Consider the following 8041-nt stretch of genomic DNA (forward strand, 5'->3'; position numbering starts at 1 on the left):
GAAGCCTGGAAAGAAGGCTACAAGGGGAAGGATGGCGACGAGTTCTGCAGCGAGTCGGCGGAGGAGAAGTGGGGGACCTTCAAAGAGGTCTTCCAGGAGGTGCACGGGGAGGAAGCCGAACCTATGTCCAAGCCCCTTGACCCTGAGCTTGTCATCATTGCTGGCGAGGGGAAGGGCCATCGCCGCCACCTCCTTTGCAACGGGGCGATCGCCACCGCCGGGCACCGCAAGCTGCACGAGATACGCGCGTCGAGCACCAGCTCAACTCCGTCCATATGGAGTCGCCCAACCGCCGCATCACGTGAGATAGCGCGTCTCAAGGTTTGCATCCTAACCTTTTATTTATGTCCATGCCTCAAAATAGCACCGTTCCAACCTATATGAGCCTAATGCCATGTTACAGGATTTAATGGCGCAGCGGGCTGTTGAAGAGGAGTAAAGGCGGAAGGCTGAGGAGGAGTCCAGAGAAAAGGAATGGGCAGACACTAACAATAGTTTGAAGATTCTTGAGGATCAACTACAGGTAGAACATTATCTAAACTAGAGTAGAAGATTCATTACATAGGGATGAACCACCCTCACGTAACTCTACTCTTATAGGTTCTTATGCAATATCGAAGCAGTGCAAGTGATGCCCCTCCTCCTCCTCCGGAATGTTAACCCGATGGCCTCTCCTCCTCAAGATGATCTATATATGAACAAGTGTACTTCTATTGTGACGTGCATGATGTTTTGCAAGTAGTGACAATATGTATGAATTTGCGACTTGTGTGTGATGTCTACTAGGATAATACATTCGACTTGTCTGTGACAATATGTGGACTATCCATAATTATGCATATATATGTGGACTAGATCAAATTATGCCTATATATGATCAAATTATGCCTATATATGTGTGGACTAGCTCAAAATGCACTGTAGTGGTTTTTATCTACAGGGATCAGAAAAGAAATAGATTGACATCAGAATGGATGGGAAAGATTTCCGAGAGCTACACTCGGAAAAAGGCAGACTATCGAGAGCAACTCTCGGAAATATGGTCGTCTGGGACATTACTGTTGTGCCACAACTTTTCCGAGAGAAGCTCTCGGGAAAGAAGGAGAGCATTGTCGAGCCAAGCTCTCGGCAAAGCTATGTAAACTGTCAGCTCCCATGAAGGATTGCCGAGAGCCACTCTCGGCAAGCATATCATCATTTTTTTACTGATAAATGTGACCAGTGGGACCACATGTCAGTTAGAAAAAACACATACACACAAAAAAAAGGATGTTGCATGTGCTTTGCTGAGAGCCACACTCGGGAAAGTAGACAGTAACTGACGGAGCCGTCTGTTGCGGACCGGCATGCCACGTGGCTACTTTTTGCCGTGAGCGTCTCTCGGCGTCTGGAGGGTTTGTCGTGCGGTGCCTCTTTGCCGTGAGGCAGTGACGGCAAAGAGTGTAGTTTGCCGTGAAGGTGGGTTTGCCGAGAGTGACACTCGGCAATGCTTGCTTTGCCGAGCGTCCGTGTTTTAGCACTCGGCGAAGAGCATTACACCCGACGTACGTGAAAATTCCAGTAGTGATAGTGCAAAACCATTTGACATGGATGCATTAACTATCTCTGAAGTGACTCAAAGTGCATTCAAAAAGAAAGAAAGAAAAGAAATTTAAGATATTACATTGCTACTCTTCTTTACATGAACTTCTGTTGCTAGCTACTACCCTGCCAATTCTTTTCTTTATCTAGAATGCATGTGTAGGAGGCCACATGCTTTATTTTAAGAATGTCAGTAGAAACTTATCCCATATCGGGACGATCTTTGGGTGATGCCATGGAGCAAGAGAGGCCTATTCTTAGAAGTGGAACGATGCAATTCTCCATCATGTCAATTGCATTGTTGTTATCTTGTAGCATTGTAAGATCAACAACCTCATGAATATTCTTTGTAAATTCTCTATCAACAAATTTATGAAGGCTTATACCATCGTTAAATTTTTCATCAGTTGGACTACACCCTGTTATCAGTTGTAACAGAAGCACTCCGAAGCTATAGACATCACCCTTGGTTGATATCTCTTCCCTCATTCCATACTCTGCGTTTACATGTAAAAATAATAATAAAATTAGAGAATCATCATTATTTTTACAACTGCATAAGGAACAAACAGAAACAATATCTTGCAAGAAAGCTTATCTCACCTGGTGGGATGTATCCTATGGTCCCTTTTAAGCATCTTAAACTTGCTGAACTATCTTGATATGCATTTGCTGTGCTGAACAAGAATCTTGCTAGGCCAAAGTTGATGACATACGCAGCCATGTCAAGGCCCAAACGAATATTGCTTGGCTTCAGGTCACAATGTATAGCTGGAGGTGCACACTGATTGTGAAAATAATCCAAAGCAACTGCCAGATCCAAGGCTATGTTAGTCCTTTGGCTTAAACTCAGAATATTCTATTCACCATCTTCAGGATCTTTTAGACGTAACCACGTTTCTAGATTCCCATTTGGCATGTATGGGAACACTAGGGCCTTGAAATCTGCCCCAGTATGATCCACAGAAGAGCATGAGGTAATGATTTTTACAAGATTCCGATGGCGAACATTTCTTAGAGTTTCACACTATGCTATGAAGCTCCTGTCTGCCCCATTAATGTCAAGGTCGAAAATCTTGATAGCAACTTGATCTTCTTGAAACTGCAGACTTCCCTTCTAAACCCTTCCAAATGATCCAGAACCAATTGAGTTTGCAGAAGAAACCCTATCAGTTGTCCTTACCAAGTCTTCATATCATATGATATCTTCTCATTGTGATATTGCAAATGGAGATTTGCTTGCATCCATTTCCTCCAATAAATTGTTACAACACAAGAGGAAAGGATTGTAGTGGCAGCAACAATTGGCAATAGAATCACTAGGACTAGAACCAGTATGGTAGGACTAGGGTTCCTACCAGCTCTGCTCTGTAGGTTGTAGGGGCAGAACAGCAGAGGTTGGGGGCCAGGGCGCGAGCTCCGGTGCGTCGGCGCCGTCGTGAGGAAGGAGGAGGGCGGCGGCGGTTAGGGATGGTGGCGGCTAGGGTTCCGGCTCCTCTGAAGCCGGGCAATAGGATAGAAAATATCTTTATTGCTTGATTCCAAAAAGAGTCTTACAGCCTATATTTATAACCTAGATAACTTGTATAAGAATTAACCTAAGATAACTTGTGGGCTAAGATTGTCCGGTGGGCCTAGCTAAACCGGTCATAACACTTCTCCCTGCCTGCACAAACAGCTCATCCTCGAGCTGTAAGGTGGGAAAGTGCTTGCTGAACTTCTCGAGGTGATCAACCAGCGTCAAACACCTTCTCGGCCACCACCTTGTCGGCAGCTGGGGCGGCCAGGTCGGCGGCGACGGCGTCCTTCGGAATGTAGTCTGTAACCTCCAGGTAGAAGAGTCGCGGAAGGCATGGCCGGGCGTGTAGGGCTCGTCGCAGTTGAAGCACAACCCTTGGCGGCGATGCTCGAGTAGCTCGGATGAGGTGATCCGGCGGAACGGGCGCACCGCGGTCGCGGCGAGGGGTGTCGCGGAAGCCTGCGCAGGCCGACCTTGCACAGAATCCGGCCTGGGTAGCGACCCAGCGGTCCGGAACGGTGATGCCTGCTGGATGACCACCGCGTGGCGCTCGAACGTGCGGGCATAGTACATGGCCGACTGGAGATCCTGGGGTCCCCGAAGTTCCACGTCCACGCGGATGTGATCCGGAAGTCCACCGACGAAAAGGTCGGCCCGCTGCTGCGCCGTCACACCCGACGCGTGGCATGCTAGGGCCTGGAAGCGGTCGGCGAAGTCCTGCACTGTGGAGGTGAAGGGAAGGCGACCGAGCTCCGCTAAGCGGCTTCCACGGACCAGGGGCCCAAAGCGAAGGAGGCAGAGCTCGCGGAAGCGCTCCCAAGGGGGCATGCCGCCCTCGTCCTGCTCGAGGGCGTAATACCATGTCTGTGTTGCGCCACGGAGATGGTACGAGGCGAGCTAGGTCCGCTCCGAGGCGAGGGTGCGCTGCCCGCGAAAGAACTGGTCACACTGGTTGAGCCAGCTGAGAGGGTCCTCCGTGCCGTCATAGTTGGCGAAGTCGATCTTGGTGAACCGCGGTGGTGTCTGGGTCGGAGCGCCGTGTCGAGATGGCTCGGAGGTGCGGAGCAGCGAGGCGGGTGGCGCCTGGTCGAGGTACTCCGGGTAGGGACCCACGGAGCCAGATGGCCCACCGAACTGCGGAAACGGGGTCGCCTGCTCCGGAGCCGTGGTGTAGACCGGTGAAGGTGAAGACCCAGCCGCCCAAGCTGGTACTGGAGACGGGGATGGCGGAAACCGAACTTGTTGTATCGGAAGGCCGACCGGCGAGGGTGCCCCCGATCTAGGCAGGGCCGGCGCCGGTGGTTGCAGCGGCAGTGGCGGGGGCTGGACAGGGGCGGTGGACGCCGGGGACGACAACGACTACAGGTGCCAGAGGGGCGCCGTCGACGCCGGCTGCAGAGGTCCGGTGGGAAGGCCGGCGTAGGACCCCGTGGCGCCCGACGCCTCGGGCTGCAACTGGGAACCCGACGGTGCCCGGGCCTCTGTGTAAGGCGGCGGGGGCGACGTCCCGTGGAGCCAGCCTAGAAGCGGAGACGGTGACGACGGAAAGCAGACCTCCTGGATCGGGAGTTCGCCTGGCGCGGACCGGCCCAGGCTAGGGCCGGGCGGTGGCGGTGGCGATGGCGGCACCTGCACTGTGGCCGTCGGGAGGGACGGCTAGGCGGGGGGTGGCATGGGCTAGGCCGGCCACTGCGGGCCCTGGGCAGTGGCTGGCGGCGCGGGTGGCGCCGCGAGCGCCGGCGTGGGCCACTGAGGCCAAGGCAGCGTCGAAGCAGCCGGCGATGGGAGCGCCGGGTACCCCCTGGTGATGGCTGCGGGGATGGAGTACCACGGCAGGCCCGGCTGTCCCGCGGCCGGAGGTAGCAGCGGGGGCGGCCCGTACGGGCTAGCCAAGTAAAGGAGTATGCCTTGGACCGCGACGACTAGGTCGTTAAGCATGCCGGCCATGGCCTCCGGCGAAAACTAGTTTGGCATGGGTGGAGGCGACGGCGGCGATTTTGGCGGGCGGCAGTGGCTGGCCCTGTCCCGGCGTTGTGCCGGGGGCGGGGGTGATTGGCGCCGACGGGAGGGTCAGCGAGGCCGTGGCGCTCGGCGATGATGCGGCGGCGGTGGTGGAGTTGGTGGCAGCGTCGGTGGGGGAGTTGGTGGGCAGCGGCGGCGGTGGTGGCGGCGGAATTGGTGGCGGCGAGGACATGGTCGAAACCCGGGTACCTGATACCAAATTGGTAGGACTAGGGTTCCTACCAGTTCTGCTCCGTAGGTTGTAGGGGCAGAACAACAAAGGTTGGGGGCGAGGGCGCGAGCTCCGGTGCGTCGGCGCCGTCGCGAGGAAGGAGGAGGGCGGCGGCGGTTAGGGCTGGTGGCGGCTAGGGTTCCGGCTCCTCTGGAGTCGGGCAATAGGATAGAAAATATCTTTATTGCTTGATTCCAAAAAGAGTCTTACAGCCTATATTTATAACCCAGATAACTTGCCTAAGAATTAACCTAAGATAACTTGTGGGCTAAGATTGCCCGGTGGGCCTAGCTAAACCGGTCATAACACAGTAGTCTCTACTTTTTTGCTGCCAGCCAGTGTCATACAAAGAGAAATACATCCCGTTGGGATGCTTGTACACAGATGATCATTTCCTTCGATTGACACCGCACCAGCGATGTCATAACTGCTCCAGTGAAATGGTTGAAGGATGAACTCGGGTCTTGCATTGATTTCAAGGATTGGAGGAACTCTGGTAGTTTTCCAGACAAGTTTTTCCCAGAAATATCCATGTGTTTTATGCTGACTAAGTTGGCCAATGTTTGTGCAGTCCTTCCTGCAAATAAGTTGTTTTGCATCTCAAGATACCCCAGATCAACACACTGGCTGAGGGTTGATGTAATGTTGCCGGACAACCTGTTATTTGACATGTTAATTTTCTGCAGATGAACGAGATTGCTAACTTCATCTGGCATTCCTCCAGACAAGCTAGAGGAAGCATAGAGATTTTAAAGATTTAACCAGGTAGGAGCCCATCCAGTGAGTTGTAAGAAAGGTTTAGTTTGGTGAGTTGAGTGCATCGTGCTATGCTTGCTGGTATTCTTCCACTGAGACTGTTATGATCCAATTCGAGTAACCTCATCTGGACAAGATTGCCAACAGTATCTGGAATCTGACCTGAAAGCATGTTCTGCGCAAAGGATAGATTGATCAAGTTGTGCAATTTCCCAATTGTTGGTGGTATATTACCAGTGAAAAAATTGTAGTCCATGTACAATATACTGAGGCTCTTAAGGTTGCCAATCTCCGGTGGTATAGGTCCAAAAATTTGGTTGCTATTCAGCCACAACGAGTCAAGACTATCTGAAAGATTTCCAATAGAACTTGGCAATTTTCCATTGAGATTGTTTCCATCGAGGGCCAGCATGTTTAATCTGGAGCAGTTAGATAGTGAAGAGACAAATCCCCAGTCATCTGCTTCTAGCTCGTTGGATGCCAAATCGAGATGCACTAAATTTGGCAGCGAGCCGAAGAATGGTATGAATCCAATAAATCTATTATTGTTCAAGTCAAGCCAGCGTAGGTGGTAAGCTTTGAGAAGAGAGGCTGGGATTGGTCCATCAAAATTATTTCCTGAGAGTATTAAGTCCTTGATATTATGTAGGGTGTAGCCGACGTCGATGGGTAATATTCCAACAAGTGAGTTGTCAAATGCGCCAAGACTTTTCAGGGATGACATGTTGAATATAGAAGGTGGAACAGGTCCAGATAAGTTGTTTGTACTCAAGGTCAATATCTCTAATGTTGGAATATAACCTAAGCTCTCGGGGATGCTCCCAACTAAATGATTGTCTGCGAGACGAAGATGAAGTAGGGAGGAAAGGTTCCCTAGTGAGGAAGGTATTCTTCCCGAAAGATGGTTTTCCCCTAAATAGAGATGCTTAAGAGGGGAAGAGATGACAGTAACAGAAGGTATGGAACCAACGAAATTGTTCTGTGTGAGGCAAATGGCACCAAGTGACAAAGTGTTGAGGAGAGCCTTTGGGAGTTCTCCAGTAAGACTATTGCTCATGAGCCTAAGTACTTGAAGAGATGAACTATTTGACAAGGACTCGGGGATGACCCCTCCAAGAGCATTGATCCCGAGATCAACATATGTGAGATAACGGAAGCTGCCCAAAGATGGCGGTATGTTGCCGGTAAGTGTGTTACTGGCCAGATCTAATATGCGCAGCTCAGGAAGGTTTCCGAAAGCAGGAGGGATGCTCCCTTGGAGCTTGTTTTTTCCAAGGTTAATCTCTTGAAGGCGCTTGCATTGGCTAAGGCTAGCTGGGATCTCTCCGCTGAGGGAATTTTTCCACAAGCCGAGAACTTGGAGTTGGGAACATGCAGAGAGTTGGGGCGGGATGGTACCTTCCAAAGTGTTCATGCTGAGGTTGAGGTTGGTGAGCCGGCTCAGGAGGCCAAGCTCGGACGGCACGCCGCCACCGAAGCTGTTGTTGGACAGCTGGAGCCTTGCCAGCCAAGTGAGGTTAGCGATGCAAGGCCGGATGGAGCCCGAGATGCCTTGGGATTCAAGGTCCAGCGCGATGACACGCCGAGGGGACATCACACCGCAGGTGATCCCGTGCCAGTTGCAGAACTCCATGGACACGTTGCTCCATGAAGTTAGAGCTCCGGCGGGTGCCGAGAGCCCGGACTTTAAGCACAGGAGGGCTTGTCTATCGCTCTCTGATTCCTTGCAGATGCCTAGTAACGGTAGGCTGCAGAAGAAAGCCAAGAAGAGGCAGAGAGGCCGACAGAGGCCTGGAAACAACAAAGTTGCCATGACTCTGCTATCGGTCGGGATGAATGGAAGCTCTCGCTTTGCAAGAGGATGTTTATTAACTGTGGTGTGACGGTATGGCTCACTGCACCCACTTTAAGTAGAAGGACGGCAATGCAATACCATAACAGAATGTGTGATG

At 51.7% G+C, this 8041-nt stretch overlaps 1 pseudogene; it reads right to left on the reverse strand.

Moving 5' to 3' along the window:
* Nucleotides 1-1677: 1677 nt before the first annotated feature.
* On the reverse strand, nucleotides 1678-7722 carry LOC123172636 (receptor kinase-like protein Xa21; annotated as a pseudogene).
* Between the last annotated feature and the right edge of the window lie 319 nt (nucleotides 7723-8041).

The sequence above is a fragment of the Triticum aestivum genome, unplaced genomic scaffold (assembly GCF_018294505.1).
Source record: "Triticum aestivum cultivar Chinese Spring unplaced genomic scaffold, IWGSC CS RefSeq v2.1 scaffold175564, whole genome shotgun sequence".
NCBI classification, from domain to species: Eukaryota; Viridiplantae; Streptophyta; class Magnoliopsida; order Poales; family Poaceae; genus Triticum; species Triticum aestivum.